At 49.0% G+C, this 21,772-nt stretch overlaps 1 protein-coding gene across 1 annotated transcript in view; it reads right to left on the bottom strand.

The window, feature by feature from the left end:
* Positions 1 to 21,772, bottom strand: part of nhej1 (nonhomologous end-joining factor 1) — a 248,085-nt gene that overhangs the window by 64,725 nt on the left and 161,588 nt on the right. The gene's annotated exons all lie outside the window — the stretch shown is intronic.

Here is a 21,772-nt window from a genome sequence, read left to right as displayed (position 1 = left end):
CAGCGTAGGTTCACGAGGTTAATCCCTGGGGTGGCGGGACTGTCATATGAGGAAAGATTGGAAAGATTTAGGTTGAATTTAGAAGGATGAGAGGGGATCTTGTAGAAAGGTGTAAAATTATAAAAAGGACTGGACAAGCTAGATGCAGGAAAAATGTTGCCAACGTTGGGGGAGTCCAGAACCAGGGGCCACACAATCTAAGAATAAAGGGGAGGCCATTTAAAACTGAGGTGAGAAAAAACTTTTTCACCCAGAGAGTTGTGAATTTGTGGAATTCTCTGCCACAGAGGGCAGTGGAGGCCGATTCACTGGATGAATTTAAAAGAGAGTTAGATAGAGCTCTAGGGGCTAGTAAGGGGTGTGGGGAGAAGGCAGGCACGGGTTACTGATTGTGGATGATCAGCCATGATCACAATGAATGGCGGTGCTGGCTCGAAGGGCCAAATGGCCTCCTCCTGCACCTATTTTCGATGTTTCTATGTTGTCAAAATCGAACCCAGGACTCAAGGCAGGAACTCTACCGCTGCGCTACCGTGCCGCCCCGGATTATTACGTTATAATATACCAGATTATTACATTTTGTTATTCAATGCCACTGCTAACAAATTTGATAATCTGGTCACAGTTGATCGATTATTTCAATTTGCTGGAATCTGTGTATCACAGTTTACGCCACCCATATTTCTAAACGTTGATTAAACAAATGGAAAGCAGCAAAGGCTACTGTTGGAAATGTTAATTGATTGGCGGAGTTACCAATAATTAAACGTTGCATCTTTTGCAGTAAACGACTGTTTAGACCAAAGTGCAAAAGCCTTTTTTTTTTTTTTTTTGAAACAGTGAATCATTAATCATAGCTGTTTGAGCAGCCGCTGATAAGATAATGGACATCAAAGGGGAGGATTACAGGCTGGATAGTCCCCCCTCAATCCCCCGCCTCTCTGCACCTTCTCTGGAGGTGACTGTCATCGAGTCCCACAGCACGGAAGTCCCACAGCACGGAAACAGGCCTTTCAGCCCAACTTGCCCGTGCCGAGATGCCCCATCTACACCAAGATGCCCCATCTACACTAATCCCACCTAATGGTCATAAGTGATAGGAGTAGAATTAGGCCGTTCGGCCCATCAAGTCTACCCCGCCATTCAATTGTGGCTTGCAGCCCAGTGGTATGAACATTGACTTCTCCAACTTTAGATAGTCCCTCTGTCCCTCTCTTGTCCTCTCCCCCTTCCCAGATCTCCCTCTATCTTCCTGTCTCCACCTATATCCTTCCTTTGTCCCGCCCCCCCTGACATCAGTCTGAAGAAGGATCTCGACCCGAAACGTCGCCCATTCCTTCTCTCCTGAGATGCTGCCTGACCCGCTGAGTTACTACAGCATTTAGTGAAATAAATACCTTCGATTTGTACCAGCATCTGCAGTTATTTTCTTATATATCTCTCCCTCCGAACCCCATTCTCCTGCCTTCTCCCCACAACCTCTGACACCCCGTACTAATCAAGAATCTATCCGTCTCCTCCTTAAAAATCGACACAGTTAGGGAGGCCACGGTGGCGCAGCGGTAGAGTTGCTGCCTTACAGCGAATGTAGCGCCGGAGACTCAGGTTCGATCCTGACTACGGGCGCCGCCTGTACGGAGTTTGTACGTTCTCCCCGTGACCTGCGTGGGTTTTCTCCGAGATCTTCGGTTTCCTCCCACACTCGGAAGACGTGCAGGTTTGTAGGTGAATTGGCTGGGCAAATGTAAATAATTGTGCCTAGTGGGTGTAGGATTGTGTTAATGCGCGGGGATCGCTGGGCGACGCGGACCCGGTGGGCCGAAGGGCCTGTTTCTGCACTGCATCTCTAAATCTAAAACCCCATTGCAGACATTGGACTTTGTCTCTGGATCGGATGCGCTGCAATGCTGAGAATTATCTTCCCCTTTGCTCGATCTACAATGCCTGCCTTTGGCTGGATTGTATTGGTGTATAGTACAAATCTGATCTGATTGAACGTGGGCTATGTGCGGACAATTGGGACTCGGTCAGATGGGGCTTCGAAGTTTGGCATGGACGAGCCAGGCCGAAGGGCCTGTTTCCATGACATGTGACCCTATGACTCTTCGAATAGAATCGAAGGACTTAAGAGCCTAATTCCAAGCCCAAGTTCCACATTCTCCCACAGTAGGAACATTCTGTAGTGTAGGGCGGCTGAGGGCTGTTCTGCCTGACCCTGGGTGGGGGGAACGAACTCTCCGGGCACCGTCAACGAAGCCCCGTAAACCAATTCCGCCGAGGAGGTGGCCAAGTCCTCCTTGGGGGCGGTGCGGACACCCAGTAAAACCCACGGCAACGCGTCAACCCAGTCCGGGCCAACGAGCCTGGCCTTCAGAGCGGCCTTGAGCTGGCGGTGGAAACGCTCCACCAGGCCGTTCGCCTGCGGATGGTACGCTGTGGTGCGGTGCAGGTTAACCCCCAGCAGTTGGGCCGGGGGCTAGACCACCTGACCCAAGGGGACTGACCCAGGAAGTGACCTAATCCCTCCCGTCCACTGAGTGCCGAGTGGAATGACCAAGGGAGTGGCCTAGCCCCCGGGTGCCGCCACAATTCTGTCCATAATGCTGGTTTACAAATAAAGTGTTGGAGTTACTCTGTGGGGCAGGCAGCATCATTGGCTACTTAGAGTCATCGAGTCATAGAGTGATACAGCTTGGAAACAGGCCCAACTTGCCCACACCGGCCAACATGTCTCAGCTACCCTAGTCCCACCTGCCTGCGCTTGGTCCATATCCCTCCAAACCTGTCCTATCCATGTACCTGTCCAACTGTTTATTAAACGATGGGATAGTCCCAGCCTCAACCACCTCCTCTGGCAGCTCGTTCCACACACCCATCACCCTTAAGTGTGGAAAAGTTACCCCTCAGATTCCTATTAAATCTTTTCCCCTTCACCTTAAACCTGCGTTCAGACTTCAGTCTGAGGAAGGGTCTCGACCCAAAACGTCGCCCCATCCCTTCTCTCCCGAGACGCTGCCTGACCCGCTGAGTTACTCCAGCGTTTTGTGTCTGTCCTCGACACAGGAGACGGGTCTGGCGAGAGGTGACCTGGAGTTCAGCGAGGGTTTGATCAGCGAGCTTGTCCACGTTTACTTTGTGTTGGGGACGTTTCGCTCCCCGTCCCTGGATCGGATGTCAGTGATGTAAGATGTTTTATGGAGAGCAGGTGTCTGTGCGCGGCGGTAACCCGATGCCCCTGGTTCCCTGTCCCCCGCCTTCCAGGGAGAGGGTCACGTATGATGGGCTGCTCTCGTGGTGTCACCACTGTCTGAACCCACTCTCGCTCCAGCTCCCCTTTCCCATGGTGAACTCTTGCCCGTTTTTCTCCCTGGCTTTCCTCCGTGCCGGCTGCCGTCTCCCACCCCTTTTGATCTCCGCGTCCATCCTCCCCGCTCCCCCCCCCCTTCATCTCCCTCCACTGCCGGCGGACATCCCACCCCGACACTCTGGCTTTGATTCATGGGGTGAACGGAACCCTGGGTTTAGCCGCGCATAGCTCCCGTAAGGCGACACTGGATCTATCCAGTCGCCAGGGGCCGAGAGGTTAATCTGATGCTCATGACACGCGTAAAAAATATCTCGTCTTCGGGCTTCATGGTAATCTCTTGCTCAGCTCTGCCGAATACCAGGGATTGAAGTTTAGTTCAGCTTAGAGACACACAGCGCGGAAACAGGCCCTTCGGCCCACCGGGTCCGCGCCGACCAGCGATCCCCGCACACTAGTACCACCCTACACACACACACACGCACACGCATGAGGGACAATTTACATTTATACTAAGCCAATTAACCCTACAAACCTGTAGTTTTAGACAATAGACAATACACAATAGACAAAAGGTGCAGGAGGAGGCCATTCGGCCCTTCGAGCCAGCAGCGCCGTTCAATGTGATCATGGCTGATCATTCTCAATCAGTACCCCTTTCCTGCCTTCTCCCCATACCCCCTGACTCCGCTACCCTTAAGAGCTCTATCTAGCTCTCTCGAATGCATTCAGAGAATTGGCCTCCACTGCCTTCTGAGGCAGAGAATTCCACAGATTCGCAACTCTCTGACTGAAAAAGTCTTTCCTCGTCTCAGTTCCAAATGGCCTACCCCTTATTCTTAAACTGTGGGCCCTTGTTCTGGACTCCCCCAACATTGGGACCATGTTTCCTGCCTCTAACGTGTCCAACCCCTTAATAATAATTACCTTAGAGGGTCGAGATGAGTCGGACAGTGTAGTAGATTAGGCAAGGGTTGTTCTGTTCCGCTGTTATCAGGCTTCTGAACGGTCCTTCCATAAGCTAGGGTACTGTCCGATTCACCTCCACCTCATTGCGGACATCGGTCCTTGCCTGTGGAACCGATGCACTACAATGCTGAGAACTCTACTCCGCACTCTGTATCTTCCCCTTTGCTCTACCTACTGTACCAGCTTAATCAAGGAAGAGTCGCAACCTGGCCACTCCCTCTTCTCCCCTCTCCCATCGGGCAAATAGCATAGAAGTGTGACAACGCACGCCTCCAGATTCAGGGGCAGTTTCTTTCCAGCTGTTATGAGGCACCAACTCGAGAGCGGTCCTGAACTACTATCGATCTCACTTGGAGACCCTTGGACTATCCTAGATCGGACTTTACTGGCTTTACCTTGGACTAAACGTTACTCCCTTTATCTTGTTTCTGCACACTGCGAAGGGCTCGATTGTAACCGTGTATTGCCTTTCCGTTGACTGGATAGCACGCAACAAACGTTCTTCTCTGTACCTCCGTGTACGTGAAAATAAAGCCGGGGGCGGCGCGGTGGAACATCGGCAGAGTTGCTGCCTTGCAGTGAATGCAGCGCCGGAGACCCGGGTTCGATCCCGACTACGGGTGCTGCCTGTACGGAGTTTGTACGTTCTCTCCCCGTGACCCGCGTGGGTTTTCTCCGAGATCTTCGGTTTCCTCCCACACTCCAGAGACGTACAGGTTTCTAGGTTAATTGGCTCGGTAAATGTAAAAACTGTCCCTAGTGTGTGTAGGATAGTGTTAACGTGCGGGGATCGCTGGGCGGCGCGGTCCCGGTGGGCTGAAAGGGCCTGTTTCCGCGCTGTAATCTCCAAACTAAAACTGCTGTACTTGAGTTTGACTTGACAGTAATTATCTGATTGGGCAGCATGTCACACAGAGCTTTTCACTGTACCTCGGTCCGCGCGACAATAACAAAATGCCTCCTAAAACACAGTGCCGGCCGACAGACAGCTCCCCCTCAAGGAATGCTCTTGGCCGCCATCGAGTCTTGCCCACCTCCGCCCGACACAGACTCAACCCGGTTCAGTCTTTGACATTCAAAGGCACTTGGGACACGTTGGAAAATAAAAAATATTGTTGAAAAAAATCAAAAATATTTTTTCACACACTTCAAATGCTAAAAGGTATTCTCACATTAGAGAAAGTTAATGTTAAACGTTAAAAATACCCAGCATGAATAATAAAAGCATCCGCTGGCAGCGGATGACTCCCATTCATCTGGGCGGGGGCTGATGTTCTTGCACCCCTTGGCTTGGAGACCGTCCGGTCGGCCGAGGGGCCTGTGAAAGGCTTCACTGTGCCCGAACAGAGTGAAGATCTGACAGGAACATCTGACAGCAACATAGAAAATAGGTGCAGGAGTAGGCCATTCGGCCCTTCGAGCCTGCACCGCCATTCAATATGATCATGGCTGATCATCCAACTCAGTATCCTGTACCTGCCTTCTCTCCATACCCCCTGATCCCTTTAGCCACAAGGGCCACATCTAACTCCCTCTTAAAGTTTGTAGGTTAATTGGCATGGTAAATGTAAAAATTGTCCCTAGTGTGCGTAGGATAGTGTTAATGTGCGGGGATCGTTGGGCGGTGCGGACCCGGTGGGCCGAAGGGCCTGTTTCCGCGCTGTATCTCTAAACTGAAAATATTGCAGTTACCAGCAGAGTGCTTGCATCAGTGACTCATGTTAAGTAATAAATCTCTTTGCAATGTCCACTGTCATCAGTTCCAATTAAACGTATGGTCTAAAAATTAAATAAAAACCGTGGGGGTTAAGAGACACCGACACACAATTAAGTGTGAATCATGGATGGAAGGAAAAAAAACTGCAGATGCTGGTTTAAACCGAAGGTAGACACAGAGTGCTGGAGTAACTCAGCAGGTCAGGCAGAATCTCGGGAGAGAAGGAATGGGTGACGTTTCGGGTCGAGACCCTTCTTCAGACTCATGGATGGAAGGCAAGCTGCCAGGCCAAAGGTAAAAGATGAGAGGAATGTGACAGGTGGGCATGCAGAATGGGGCAGCGTTTAAAGACACCCGCCCTTGGTGCAGTTTGGATGGCTTGATTGTAATCATGTACGGTCTTTCCGCTGGCAGGATAGCGTGCAACAAAGAGCTTTTCACTGTACCTTGGTACACGTGACAATAGTGAACTAAACCAAACTAGCTTGAACCTAAAACATCGCCTGTCCATGACTACCAAAGACGCTGCCTGACCCGCTGAGTTACTCCTGCACTCTGTGTCTATCTTTGGATTAGCATCTTCTTGGGTCTTAAGATCATAAGGACATAGAAACATAGAAACATAGAAAATAGGTGCAGGAGGAGGCCATTCGGCCCTTCGAGCCAGCACCGCCATTCAATATGATCATGGCTGATCATCCAACTCAGTATCCCGTACCTGCCTTCTCTCCATACCCCCTGATCCCTTTAGCCACAAGGGCCACATCTAACTCCCTCTTAAATATAGCCAATGAACTGGCCTCAACTACCTTCTGTGGCAGAGAATTCCACAGATTCACCACTCTCTGTGTGAAAAAAAACGGTCTCATCTCGGTCCTAAAAGACTTCCCCCTTATCCTTAAACTGTGACCCCTTGTTCTGGACTTCCCCAACATTGGGAACAATCTTCCTGCATCTAGCCTGTCCAACCCCTTAAGAATTTTGTACGTTTCCATAAGATCCCCCCTCAATCTTCTAAATTCCAGCGAGTACAAGCTGAGTCTATCCAGTCTTTCTTCATATGAAAGTCCTGCCATCCCAGGAATCAATCTGGTGAACCTTCTCTGTACTCCCTCTATGGCAAGAATGTCTTTCCTCAGATTAGGAGACCAAAACTGTACGCAATACTCCAGGTGTGGTCTCACCAATGCCCAATGACATAAGTGATAGGAGTAGAATCAGGCCATTCGGCCCATGAAGTCTACTCCGCCATTCAATCATGGCTGATCTATCTCTCCCTCCCAATCCCGTTCTCCTGCCTTCTCCCCATAACCCCTGCACCCGTACAAATCAGGAACCTATCTGTCTCTGTCCCAAAAATATCCACTGGCTTGGCCTCCACAGCCTTCTGTGGCAAAGAATTCCACAGATTCACCACCCTCTGACTAAAGAAATTCCTCCTCATCTCCTTCCTGAAAGAACGTCCTTCAATTCTGAGGCTGTGACCTCTGGTCCTAGACTCTCCCACTGTGTTAGGTTCTCCATCATGGTCTGGTTTGGCTCAGCCACCAAGCACGACATCCGGAAGCTGCAACGGACCCTTCGATCAGCTGAGAAGGTTGTTGGCTGCCACCTTCCTTCCCCCCCATTGACGGACTGTACACTGCAAGGGGCAGGAAGCGAGCGGGCAAGATCATCTCTGACCCCTCTCACCCTGGCCACAAACTCTTCGAAGCACTTCCCCCTGGAAGGCGACTCCGGACTGTCAAAGCAGCCACAGCCAGCTTTTTTTCCCCGCGAGTAGTAGCTCTAGCCTCTTTTTGCTGGTACAAATTGAAGGTATCACAAAAAGCTGGAGTAACTCAGCGGGTCAGGCAGCATCTCAGGAGAGAAGGAATGGGTGACGTTTCGGGTCGAGACCCTTCTTCAGACTGATGTCAAGGGGGCGGGACAAAGGAAGGATATAAGTGGAGGCAGGAAGATAGAGGGAGAACTGGGAGGGGGGGAAGAGAGGGACAGAGGAACTATCTAAAGTTGGAGAAATCAATGTTCATACCGCTGGGCTGCAAGCTGCCCAAGCGAAATATGAGGTGCTGTTTCTCCAATTTCCGGTGGGCCTCACTATGGCACTGGAGGAGGCCCATGACAGAAAGGTCAGACTGGGAGTGGGAGGGGGAGTTGAAATGCTCAGCCACCGGGAGATCAGATTGGTTAACGCGGACCGAGCGCAGGTGTTGAGTGAAACGATCACCGAGCCTGCGTTTGGTTTCGCCGATGTAAAGAAGTTGACATCTAGAGCAGCGGATGCAATAGATGAGGTTGGAGGAGGTGCAGGTGAACCTCTGTCTCACCTGGAAAGATTGTTTGGCTTCTTGGATGGAGTCGAGGGGGGAGGTAAAGGGACAGGTGTTGCATCACCTGCGGTTGCAGGGGAAAGTGCCCGGGGATGGGGTGGTTTGGGTAGGAAGGGACGAGTGGACCAGGGAGTTACGGAGGGAACGGTCTCTGCGGAACGCAGAGAGGGGAGGGGATGGGAAGATATGGCCAGTGGTGGGGTCCCGTTGTAGGTGACGGAAATGTTGGCGGGTGATTTGTTGGATTTCACAAAATGCTGGAAATTATTATTATTAAAAATTATTAATATTAAAAATATTATTATTATTATGAATTCAATTCCATTCTAACACGGGATTCTGCGGTCAGGGCCAGTGGTTCAAGGACAGTGCATCTGCACGGGATGGAAGGGAAATAATCGGCTCTTAATTAGAGGGGCTTTGGTGCTAACGGCAAGATGGCTGATGGAGCGAAGGGGCTGCAATTGCAACTGTGGAGCACATAGAAACATATAAAATAGGTGCAGGAGTAGGCCATTCGGCCCTTCGAGCCTGCACCGCCATTCAATATGATCATGGCTGATCATCCAACTCAGTATCCTGTACCTGCCTTCTCTCCATACCCCCTGATCCCTTTAGCCACAAGGGCCACATCTAACTCCCTCTTAAATATAGCCAATGAACTGGCCTCAACTACCCTCTGTGGCAGAGAATTCCACAGATTCACCTCTCTCTGTGTGAAAAAAAACGTTCTCATCTCGGTCCTAAAAGACTTCCCCCTTATCCTTAAACTGTGACCCCTTGTTCTGGACTTCCCCAACATCGGGAACAATCTTCCCGCATCCAGCCTGTCCAACCCCTTAAGAATTTTGTAAGTTTCTATAAGATCCCCCCTCAATCTTCTAAATTCCAGCGAGTACAAGCCAAGTCTATCCAGTCTTCCTTCATATGAAAGTCCTGCCATCCCAGGAATCAATCTGGTAGATGGCTGACCTTGAGCGAGATCAAAAGGTATCCTACGGATATACCCGCCGAATCTGAAGATGAGATTAAAGCCTCGTGTGGTCGTGCCCTCTATTATTTTCTCAGGCTGAAGAAAGACAAGCTGCAGTTTAATTGAAGGCGGCAGGAATAAAATAAATCCAGGAAAAATATCCAAGCGTCATTCTTGTGGCTGACGATGCCTCGTGAAGGCTGTGATCTAATGTCAGCCTGATATTTTGCCTACCCCCCCACCCTCCATCTATAATCTCTTTCAATACATATAATTCACGAAGGGGCTGCAGATAACGACAGCACTACTCCCGCCTGTTAATGTGTGTGCGTGTGGAGCGAGCTTTGGTCGTGATGGCCGGTTGCTGATTACCATCAGCGGCTGGGTTGCTACCTCACAGCGCCAGAGACCCGGGTTCCATCCTGACCACGGGTGCCGTCCGCACGGAGTTTGTACGTTCTCCCCGTGGGATTTCTCCGGGTGCTCCGGTTTCCTCTCACACTCCAAAGGCGTGCAGGTTTGCGGGTTCATTGGCTTCGGTAAAATTGTTGGATTGTCCCTCGTGTGTGAGTGTACGGGGTGATCGCTGGTCGGCGCGGACGTGAACTTGCCCACACCGACCAACATGTCCCGTCTACACTTAGCCCACCTGCCTGCGTTTGGCCCCTATCCCTCTAAACCTGTCCTCTGCTTGTACCTATCTAGTTACCACTCACATTCCTACTAAACCTATGTCCTCTGGTCCTCGATTCCCCTACTCTGGGCAGGAGACTCGGTGCGTTTCCCCGATCCATTCCTCTCATGGTTTTGTATGCCTCTGTAAGATCATCCCTCATCCTCCTGCGCTCCAAGGAATAGAGTCCTAGCCTGCTCAACTTTCTCCCTCGAGTCCTGGCAACATCCTCATAAATCCTCTCTCCTCTCTTTTCAGCTTATCATTCACAGGGTAGGATCTCTGTGGAGCCCTACCATTCACTGTGTAGGACCTGCCCATGCTCGTCATCCAAAAATGCAACACCTCACATTTCTCCGCATTAAATTCCATCATCCATTCTTCAGCCCACCTGGCCAACCCATCAAGATACTCCTGCAATTTTTGGCAACTATCTTAGACAATAGACAATAGGTGCAGGAATAGGCCATTCGGCCCTTTGAGCCAGCACCACCATTCAATGTGATCATGGCTGATCATTCTCAATCAGTACCCCGTTCCTGCCTTCTCCCCATACCCCCTGACTCTGCTATCCTTAAGAGCTCTATCTAGTTCTCTCTTGAATGCATTCAGAGAATTGGCCTCCACTGCCTTCTGAGGCAGTGAATTCCACAGATTTACAACTCTCTGACTGAAAAAGGTATTTCCTCATCTCCGTTCTAAATGGCCTACCCCTTATTCTTAAACTGTGACCCCTGGTTCTGGACTCCCCCAACATTGGGAACATGTTTCCTGCCTCTAACTTGTCCAACCCCTTAATAATCTTATATATTTCGATAAGATCCCCTCTCATCCTTCTAAATTCCAGTGTATACAAGCCTAGTCGCTCCAGTCTTTCAACATACGACAGTCCCGCCATTCCGGGAATTAACCTAGTAAACCTACGCTGCACGCGCTCAATAGCACGAATCTCCTTCCTCAAATTTGGAGACTAAAACTGCACACAGTACTCCAGGTGCGGTCTCACTAGGGCCCTGTACAACTGCGGTCTCACTAGGGCCCTATACAACAAACTTGCTAATCGTGCCATGTACATTCTCATCTAAAACATTGATGTGGATGACAAACAGCAATGGGCCCAGCACCGAACCCTGAGGCACACCACTGGTCACGGGCCTCCAGTCCGAGAGGCAACCTTCCACCATCACCCTCTGCTTCCTTCCATGGAGCCAATGTTCTATCCATTCAGCTATCTCTCCTTGGATCCCATGTGATCCAACCTTCCAGAGCAGCCTACCATGCGGAACCTTCCCAAATGCCTTGCTGTAACTGCTACCTGACCTTCCAACCTCGATACTCAATACTCCCCACTTCTACTCAATACTCCCCACTTCTATGTTCAATATTCCCAACTCATGGCGGTCACGGTGACGCAGCGGTAGGGTTGCGGCCTTACAGCGAATGCAGCGCCGGAGACCCGGATTCGATCCCGACTACGGGTGCTGCCTGTACAGAGTTTGTACGTTCCCCTCGTGGGTTTTCGCCGAGATCTTCGCTTTCCTCCCACACTCCAAAGATGTACAGGTTCGTAGGTTAATTGGCTTGGTAAATGTAAATAAATTGTCCCTAGTGGATGTAGGATGGTGTTAGTGTGTGGGGATCGCTGGTCGGCGCGGACCCGGTGGGCCGAAGGGCATGTTTCCGCGCTGTATCTCTAAACTAAACTTCTATACTTAATACTCCCCACTTTTGTACTCAATATTCCTAACTTTTACAATGCGATACAACTTTATTCATCCCGGAGGGAAATTGGTCTGCTACCAGCCAAACGATAGTCACAAGTCAGTCACGATAGAAAGTGTCATGTGCATTGTGATAATAATGACATTTTGTGCTCAATACTTCCAACTTCTATATTCAATGCTCCCAACTTCTATATTCAATACTCCCAACTCCTATATTCATTACCCCCAACTTCTATATTCAATACTCCCAACTCCTATATTCATTACCCCCAACTTCTATATTCAATACTCCCAACTTCTACATTCAATACTCCCAACTCCTATATTCAATACTCCCAACTCCTATATTCAATACTCCCAACTTCTATATTCAATACTCCCAACTTCTATATTCAATACTCCCAACTCCTATATTCATTACCCCCAACTTCTATATTCAATACTCCCAACTTCTACATTCAATACTCCCAATTTCTATATTCAATACTCCCAACTTCTATATTCAATACTCCCAACTTCTAAACTTAATACTCCCAACTTCTATGTTAAATACTCCCAACTTCAATACTCCCAACTTCTATATTAAATACTCCCAACTTCTATATTCAATACTCCCAACTTCTAAACTTAATACTCCCAACTTCTATGTTAAATACTCCCAACTTCTATATTCAATACTCCCAACTTCTATATTCAATACTCCCAACTTCTATATTCAGTACTCCCAACTATATTGAATACACCCAACTACCACACTCAATACCCCCAACTTTTTATTTTTAGTTTTAATTTTAGAGATACAGTGTGGAAACAGGCCCTTCGGCCCACCGGATCAGCGCCGACCAGCGATCCCCGCACACTAACACTATCCTACACCCACTAGGGACAATTTTTACATTTACCAAGCCAATTAACCTACATACTAGTACGTCTTTGGAAAGTGGGAGGAAACCGAAGATCTCGGAGAAAACCCACGCAGGTCACGGGGAGAACGTACAAACTCCGTATAGACGGCGCCCGTAGTCGGGATCGAACCCGGGTCTCCGGCGCTGCATTCGCTGTAAGGCAGCAACTCTACCGCTGCTCCACTGTGACCGCACCTAACATCTATACTCAATCCTCCCAACTTCTATACAATACTGCCAACTTCTATACAATACTGCCAAATTCTATACAATACTGCCAACTTCTATACAACACTCCCAACTTCTATACAATACTCCCAACTTCAACTTCTATACAATACTGCCAACTTCTATACAATACTCCCAACCTCTATACAATACTGCCAACTCCCAACAATACTCCCAACTTCAACTTCTATACAATACTGCCAACTTCGATACAATATTCCCAACTTCTATACAATACTCCCAACTTCTATACAACACTCCAAACTTCTATACAATACTTCCAACTTCTATACAATACTGCCAACTTCTATACAATACTCCCAACCTCTATACAATGCTGCCAACTTCTATACAATACTGCCAACTTCTATACAATACTCCCAACTTCTATACAATACTGCCAACTTCTAGACAATACTCCCAACTTCTATACAATACTCCCAACTTCTATACAATACTGCCAACGTCTATCCAATACTGCCAACTTCTATACAATACTGCCAACGTCTATACAATACTGCCAACGTCTATACAATACTGCCAACGTCTATACAATACTGCCAACTTCTATACAACACTCCCAACGTCTATACAATACTGGCAACGTCTATACAATACTCCCAACTTCTATACAATACTGCCAACGTCTATACAATACTCCCTACATCTATACAATACTCTCAACTTCAACTTCTATACAATACTGCCAACTTCTATACAATACTCCCAACCTCTATACAATACTGCCAACGTCTATACAATAGTCCCAACGCCTGAACACAATACAGATCAAGAGGGGCAAAGAGAGTGAGAATCTCTGAAGGGACTTGATGCCTGAGTGGGATCATTTTAAACAGTTAAGCGCAGCAGTGTCGAAGTATCAAAACAATATCCAAAGTTGGCAATGTAGAAGCTGCAGGGCCATACAGGGCTGACATTCACAGTCTATTAGATTATAAACCTGCTGCTGCTTCCAGCATAAAGAGGCGTTTGTTTGACGTATGCTCCCTTACAGCGTGGAATAGCAGGTAATCTGCCTTTCAACCGTGAGCTTTTAAAAAGGAACATATTTGAACGTGGACTGAAGAAGCTGGCGTACGCCAACAGTTGTACTTCTCCAGAGGGTGGGGGGGGGAAATGAGTTGGGCTGATCGGGAAGGCGGGGAGGGCAGGAGGGATTTTTCCATGCCGGAGTCGGTGCATCAGTCACGTTGTTATTCCGAATGCTGTTGTAATTGCAGCAGCTCGATGGGATTTTCCAGTGGCCCGATTTTTCGATGGCCTCTTGCCGTTTGAAGTGGGCGCAGCGAGTCTGTGGGCTGTGGAGGTTTCACAACCTTTCACCAAAGCTTCTGTAACACGACACGGGTCAGCTGTTTTCCAAAAGCATTCCTGCCACCGCTGCCCCAACCTCGTCGTCTCTCTGTACACCTCACCCCATCCTCCCCCCCCCCACCTCCTTCCCTCCCCCACCAACACCACACACCCCCCCCCCCTCCTCTCGAAAGGGGTCCAACATGTGTAAAAATAAACTCAGAGCCATCTCGACCGCACAGCGTATATAATATGTGTTCTGAGACTCGCCTCTTAACTAAATGCAACAGAATAAGGTGATTAAAAGGGCCGCAACTGATGTTTAGGATGATTGAGGTAACGGTGGAATGAGGCACACTAATGCTGTGTCTCCAGTTAATGCCCAGTTCAGAACAGACCATACTGTGCCCTGGCACACTGTGGCAAGGCTGTGCCAAGGGGCACCGAGTTATAGACAATAGACAATAGGTGCAGGAGTAGGCCATTCGGCCCTTCGAGCCAGCACCGCCATTCAATGTGATCATGGCTGATCATTCTCAATCAGTACCCCGTTCCTGCCTTCTCCCCGTACCCCCTGACTCTGCTATCCTTAAGAGCTCTATCCAGCTCTCTCTTGAATGCATTCAGAGAATTGGCCTCCACTGCCTTCAGAGGCAGAGAATTCCACAGATTCACAACTCTCTGACTGAAAAAGTTTTTCCTCATCTCAGTTCTAAATGGCCTACCCCTTATTCTTAAACTGTGGCCCCTTGTTCTGGACTCCCACAACATTGGGAACATGTTTCCTGCCTCTAACGTGTCCAACCCCTTAATAATCTTAGAATATTGTGTTCAGTTCTGGGCACCGTGTTATAGGGAAGATATTGTCAAGCTTGAAAGGGTTCAGAGAAGATTTACAAGGATGTTGCCAGGACTAGTGGGTGTGAGCTATAGGGAGAGGTTGAGTAGGCTGGGTCTCTATTCCATGGAGCGCAGGAGGATGAGGGGAGATCTTGTAGAGGTGTACAAAATCATGAGAGGAATAGATCGGGTAGATGCACAGAGCCTTTTACCCAGAGTAGGGGAATCGAGGACCAGAGGACATAGGTTCAAGGTGAAGGGGAAAAGATTTAATAGGGATCCGAGGGGTAACTTTTTCACACAGAGGGTGGTGGGTGTATGGAACGAGCTGCCAGAGGATGTAAGAAAAAAACTGCAGATGCTGGTATATCTGAAGGTATTTATTCACAAAATGCTGGAGTAACTCAGCAGGTCAGGCAGCATCTCAGCAGAGAAGGAATGGGTGACATTTCGGGTCGAGACCCTTCAGTCTGAAGAAGGGTCTCGACCCGAAACGTCACCCATTCCTTCTCTCCTGAGATGCTGCCTGACCTGCTGAGTTACTCCAGCATTTTGTGAAGCTGCCAGAGGAGGTAGTTGAGGCTGGGACTTTCGTTTAAGAAACAGTTGGACAGGTACATGGATAGGACAGGGTTGGAGGGATATGGACCAAGCGCAGGCAAGTGGGACTAGGGTAGCTGGGACATTGTTGGCCGGTGTGGGCGAGTTGGGCCGAAGGGCTTGTTTCCACACTGTATCACTCTATGACTCTATCCGTAATTTTGCGCATCGTTTCAGATTGACACTGAGTTACTTTTGAGGATAATGAATTTCCATCAGTCTGATCAAAGTGGAACTCTCTCTCTCAAATTAATGTCTACTGCCCAAGCCATTGACCTGAAATGTTAGAGCTAAAATTTCAGATTTCTTTCTCCACGGCTGCTGTCTGGCCAGCTGAGCATTAACTCTACCTCTTGGTTTTAGAGATACGTGGTGGACACAGGCCCTTCGGCCCACTGGGTCCGCGCCGCCTAGCGATCCCCGCACATTAACACTATCCTACACACACTAGGGACAATTTTTTTAAAATATATTTTTTTAACATTTACGCAGCCAATACCTGCATGTCTTTGAGTGTGGGCGGAAACCGAAGATCTCGGAGAAAACCCACGCAGGTCTCGGGGAGAACGTACAAACTCCGTACAGACAGCACCCGAAGTCAGGATCGAACCTGGGTCTCCGGCGCTGCATTCGCTGTAAGGCAGCAACTCTACCGCTGCGCCACCATGCCGCCCTAGTTCCACCCCACACACCAGGGACAACATACAATTAACCTACCAATCTGCACGGCTTTGGCGTGTGGGAAGAAACCCACGCAGTCACAGGGAAAACATAAGACTCCGTGCAGACAGCACCCGAAGTCAGGATTGAACCCGGGTCTCTGGCACTGTGAGGCAGCAACTCTACCGCTGCGCCACCGTGCCAGACTCTCTTTCAGTATCTTGGCCTAGCAGGACCCTTACTGGTATAAAGTGCTGGAGGAACAGAATGTCAGACAGCATCTCTGGAGAACATGGATAGGCGTCGTTTTGGGTTGGGACTCTTCATCAGTTTGTACGTTCTCCCCGTGACCTGCGTGGGTTTTCCCCGAGATCTTCGGTTTCCTCCCGCACTCCAAAGACGCACAGGTATGTAGGTTAATTGGCTTGATAAATGTAAAAATTGTCCCTCGAGGGTGTAGGATAGTGTTAATGTGCGGGGATCGCTGGTCGGCGCGGACCCGGTGGGCCGAAGGGCCTGTTTCCGCCCTGTATCTCGAAACTAAATCTCCTATCCATGTCCTATGCCGCCTGAGCTGCTGAGATCCTCCAGCATTTTGTGTCACGCACAAGATTGTAGTATCTGGAGCTCCTTGCATCTCAAATAGGCTCTTACTAAGTTTACTGACATGTTTCTGGAGATGAAGGATTTATCTCAGGAAATAGAGTTGCCGCCTCACATCGCCGGAGATCCGGGTTCATTCCCTGATGCCGGGCGCTGTCTGTACAGATTTAAATATCTTTTTTAGATTTAGAGATACAGCGCGGAAACAGGCCCTTCGGCCCACCGAGTCCGCGCCGCCCAGCGATCCCCGCACATTAACACTATCCTACACACACTAGGGACAATTTTTACATTTTACCCAGTCAATTAACCTACATACCTGTACGTCTTTGGAGTGTGGGAGGAAACCGAAGATCTCGGAGGAAACCCACGCAGGTCATGGGGAGAACGTACAAACTCCGTACAGACGGCGCCCGTAGTCAGGATCGAACCAGAGTTTGCACATTCTCCTTGTGACCGCGTGGGTTTTCTCAGGAGCTCCCGTTTCCCCCCACACTCCGAAGACGTCCAAAGGTTTGTGTTTTATTTGGCTTCTGTAAACTGGAAATTGTCCCTGGTGTGCAGGGTAGTGCCGGCCTGTGCTGCCTGGGTGAGCGATGGTCGGCACGGACACGTGGGCCAAAGGGCCTGTTCCCAAGGTAGACACAAGTAGCTGGAGTAACTCAGCGGGCCAGGCAGCATCTCTGGAGAGGACGAACCGGTGACGTCTCGGGTTGAGACCCTTCTTTTCCACCCTGTTTCCCTGAAGTCTAAAGTCCGCAGGATGTTTTTCCTCTTGTGAATGAAGCTTGAGGCAAAACTCACAGTGAAAGAATCGCCTCTTTAAGAACTGTTAATCACTGTTTTCTCCCTTCTAACTAATTTTTAATTGTTAATCCCATTTTCTATCTTTATCCCACTTCCCTCAAATTGCCTCTTGCAATCGCAAATGAGGCCGATGGTCGAAGGTTCTCTTCACATCGATTGTCAAGCTTCCAACCAGAAAACCTATTAACAATCCCACCAATGCCACGAGGATTCTCAAATTGCCTTTTAAAATCCACGCTGGCTATTTATAAGTATTTCCCTTTATTCACACACGTGTTAATTTTACCCTTAATTAAAGACTTCTTTCCCTTGGCACGGATGTTAAACTAACTGGCATGTAATTTTCTGGATTAGCCCTGTCTCCTTTTTAAATAATGGGTATCCTCTATAATATTGGTCACTCTCCATCCGCAAGCACAGATACCCGCTCGGCTGGGCTGAGGTATATTTTTCCATGGCTGTGGTGATTCTCATCCAAGAAGGCATCCTACGATGGGCGGCACGGTGGCGCAGCGGTAGAGTTGCTGCCTGACAACAGCCAGGGGACCGGGTTCGACACTCTCACGACCGGTGCTTCCTGTACGGAGTTTGTACCTTCTCCCCGTGACCTGCGTAGGTTTTCTCTGAGACGTAGACAACTTGGAAAATAGGTGCAGGAGGAGGCCATTCGGCCCTTCGAGCCAGCTCCGCCATTCATTGTGATCATGGCTGATCATCCACAATCAGTAACCCGTGCCTGCCTTCTCCCCATATCCCTTGATTCCGCTAGCCCCTGGAGCTCTATATTACAGTGCCAGAGGCCCGGGTTTGATCCTCAAGAAGGGTCTCGACCCGAAACGTCGCCCATTCCTTCTCTCCTGAGATGCTGCCTGACCTGCTGAGTCACTCCAGCATTTTGCGAATAAATACCTTCGATTTGTACCAGCATCTGCAGTTATTTTCTCTCACTACGGGCGCTGTCTGTACGGAGTTTGTACGTTCTCCCCGTGACCTGTTGTCTCTGAGACCTTTGGTCTCCTGCCATACTCCAAAGACGCACAGGTTTTGTAGGTTAATCGGCTTGGTGTAAACATAAGGTTGCCCCTCGTGTGTGTAGGATAGTGTTAGATTTTTAGATTTAGATTTAGAGATACAGCGCGGAAACAGGCCCTTCAGCCCACCGGGTCCGCGCTGCCCAGCGATCCCCGCACATTAACACTATCCTACACACACTAGGGACAATTTTTACATTTACCCAGTCAATTAACCTACATACCTGTACGTCTTTGGAGTATGGGAGGAAACCGAAGATCTCCGAGACAACCCACGCAGGTCACGGGGAGAACGTACAAACTCCGTACAGACGGCGCCCGTAGTCAGGATCGAACCCGAGTCTCCGGCGCTGCATTCGCTGTAAGGCAGCAACTCTACCGCTGCGCCACTATGCCGCCCGTTTGTGTGTGGGGATCGCTGGTCGGCGCGGACTCCGTGGGCCGAAGGGACTGTTTCTGTGCTGTATCTCTAAACTAAATTAAACTAAACAGGATGGTAACTCAATTTTCACTGTACCTTAATTGGTACGTGTGACAATAAACTGACCTTGAAGATTGAAGAAGTCAGACATTTCCCACTGCCCCGACAATCCTTTGTCTTCATGGGTGTTTCAAAGCTTCGTATTCAAATTAGGAAGCAAATTTACTGTAAATAGAAATACTTCCACACAAAACCCCTTCATTAACTGCATCACACAGAGGGTTAGGGTCCATTACAATATACAATAGGTGCAGGAGTAGGCCATTCGGCCCTTCGAGCCAGCACCGCCATTCAATGTGATCATGGCTGATCATTCTCAATCAGTACCCCGTTCCTGCCTTCTCCCCATACCCCCTGACTCCGCTATCCTTAAGAGCTCTATCTAGCTCTCTCTTGAATGCATTCAGAGAATTGGCCTCCACTGCCTTCTGAGGCAGAGAATTCCACAGATTCACAACTCTCTGACTGAAAATGTCTTTTTCTCATCTCCGTTCTAAATGGCCTACCCCTTATTCTTAAACTGTGTGGCCCCTGGTTCTGGACTCCCCCAACATCGGGAACATGTTTCCTGCCTCTAACGTGTCCAACCCCTTAATGATCTTACACGTTTCGATAAGATCCCCTCTCATCCTTCTAAATTCCAGTGTGTACAAAGTAGGATTTCTTGCAGGGGCTAAAATTAGGACAGAAATGAGATACGAGACCAGGCGGCTGCAATCAGTGCATTTTGATCCTCACCACGCAGATCGCAGCTTAATCGCCTGATGTTGTCTCCAGGAGGGGTGGGCAACAACAAAGGAGAACTCTTGCTGTTGGATTGCAGAACGTCAGTAATTAACAGTGGTCAGTGACCGCAGGCTCTGCAGTCTTCCTGAGGGATGTTCTAACAACCGTGGCCACAGCTTAGTTTCATTCAGAGATACAGCATGGAGACTGGCCCTTTGTACAACCGAATCATCCCCATCGACTGGCGATCACCCCATCCACGAGCGTAAGAAAATAACCGCAGATGCTGGTACAAATCGAAGGTATTTATTTCGCATAATGCTGGAGTAACTCAGCGGGACAGGCAGCATCTCGGGAGAGAAGGAATGGGTGACGTTTCGGGTCGAGACCCTTCTTCAGACCCGAAACATCACCCATTCCTTCTCACCCGAGATGCTGCCTGACCCGCTGAGTTACTCCTGCGGCACGTGGCGCAGCGGTAGAGTTGCCGCCTTACAGCGAATGCAGCACCGGAGACTCAGGTTCGATCCTGACTATGGGCGCCGTCTGTACGGAGTTTGTACGTTCTCCCCCGTGACCTGCGTGGGTTTTCTCCGAGATCTTCGGTTTCCTCCCAAACTCCAAAGACGTACAGGTATGTAGGTTAATTGACTGGGTAAATGTAAAAATTGTCCCTAGTGTGTGTAGGATCGGGGATCTCTGGGCGGCGTGGACTCGGTGGGCCGAAGGGCCTGTTTCCGCGCTGTATCTCTAAATCAAAAAAAATCTACACTAGCACTAACCGAGACACACACTGGAGACAATGTACAATTTGACCGAAGCCGATTAACCTGCAAACTTGCACGTCTTTGGAGTGTGGGAGGAAACCGGAACCACCCAGAGATAACCCACGCAGGTCACAGGAATCAGGCAAATGAATCATCCTACCGCAACCAGAGAGCAGAGCTGAACTACTAGAAGGTATCACAAAATGCTGGAGTAACTCAGCAGGTCAGGCAGCATCTCAGGAGAGAAGGAATGGGTGACGTTTCGGGTCGAGACCTTTCTTCAGACCTTGCCGAGCTGAACTACCTACCTACCTCTTTGGTGACCCTCGGACTATCCTTGATCGGACTTTGCACTGAAACATTATTCTCTTATCTGAATATCAGCCATATCTGAATATCAGAATATCTGATTAGCAGTCTGAAGAAGGGTCTCGACCCGAAACGTCACCCATTCCTTCTCCCCTGAGATGCTGCCTGACCCGATGAGTTACTCCAGCATTTTGTGAAATCAATACCTTCGATTTGTACCAGCATCTGCAGTTATTTTCTTATATTATTCTCTTATCATGTATCTACACATTGTAAATGGCTCGATTGTCATCATGTATTGTCCTTCTGCTGCCTGAATAGCACGCAACAAAAGCTTTTCACTCTACCTCGGTACACGTGACAATAAACTAAACTGTAAGAACGTACAAACACCGTACAAACAGCACCCGTAGTCAGTATTGAACCCGGGTCTCTGGCACCATGAGGCAGCAACTCTACCGCTGCGCCACCGTGCCGCCCACCAGTTAGGTCGACTGATTCTCCAAAGATTCCACTCACGACGTATATTGAAAGCACAACGTCTGCCTGAACGAAAACTTGATAGTTAGAATTTTGGTTGACTCTTGGATAGATCTTATTGATACATATAAGATCATTAAGGGGTTGGACACGTTAGAGGCAGGAAACATGTTCCCAATGTTGGGGGAGTCCAGAACCAGGGGCCACACAGTTTAAGAATAAGGGGTAGGCCATTTAGAACGGAGATGAGGAAAAACTTTTTCAGTCAGAGAGTTGTGAATCTGTGGAATTCACTGCCTCAGAAGGCAGTGTAGGCCAGTTCTCTGAA

The sequence above is a fragment of the Rhinoraja longicauda genome, chromosome 8 (assembly GCF_053455715.1).
Source record: "Rhinoraja longicauda isolate Sanriku21f chromosome 8, sRhiLon1.1, whole genome shotgun sequence".
Lineage (NCBI taxonomy): Eukaryota > Metazoa > Chordata > Chondrichthyes > Rajiformes > Arhynchobatidae > Rhinoraja > Rhinoraja longicauda.
This window is presented reverse-complemented; position numbering and strand designations above follow the sequence as displayed.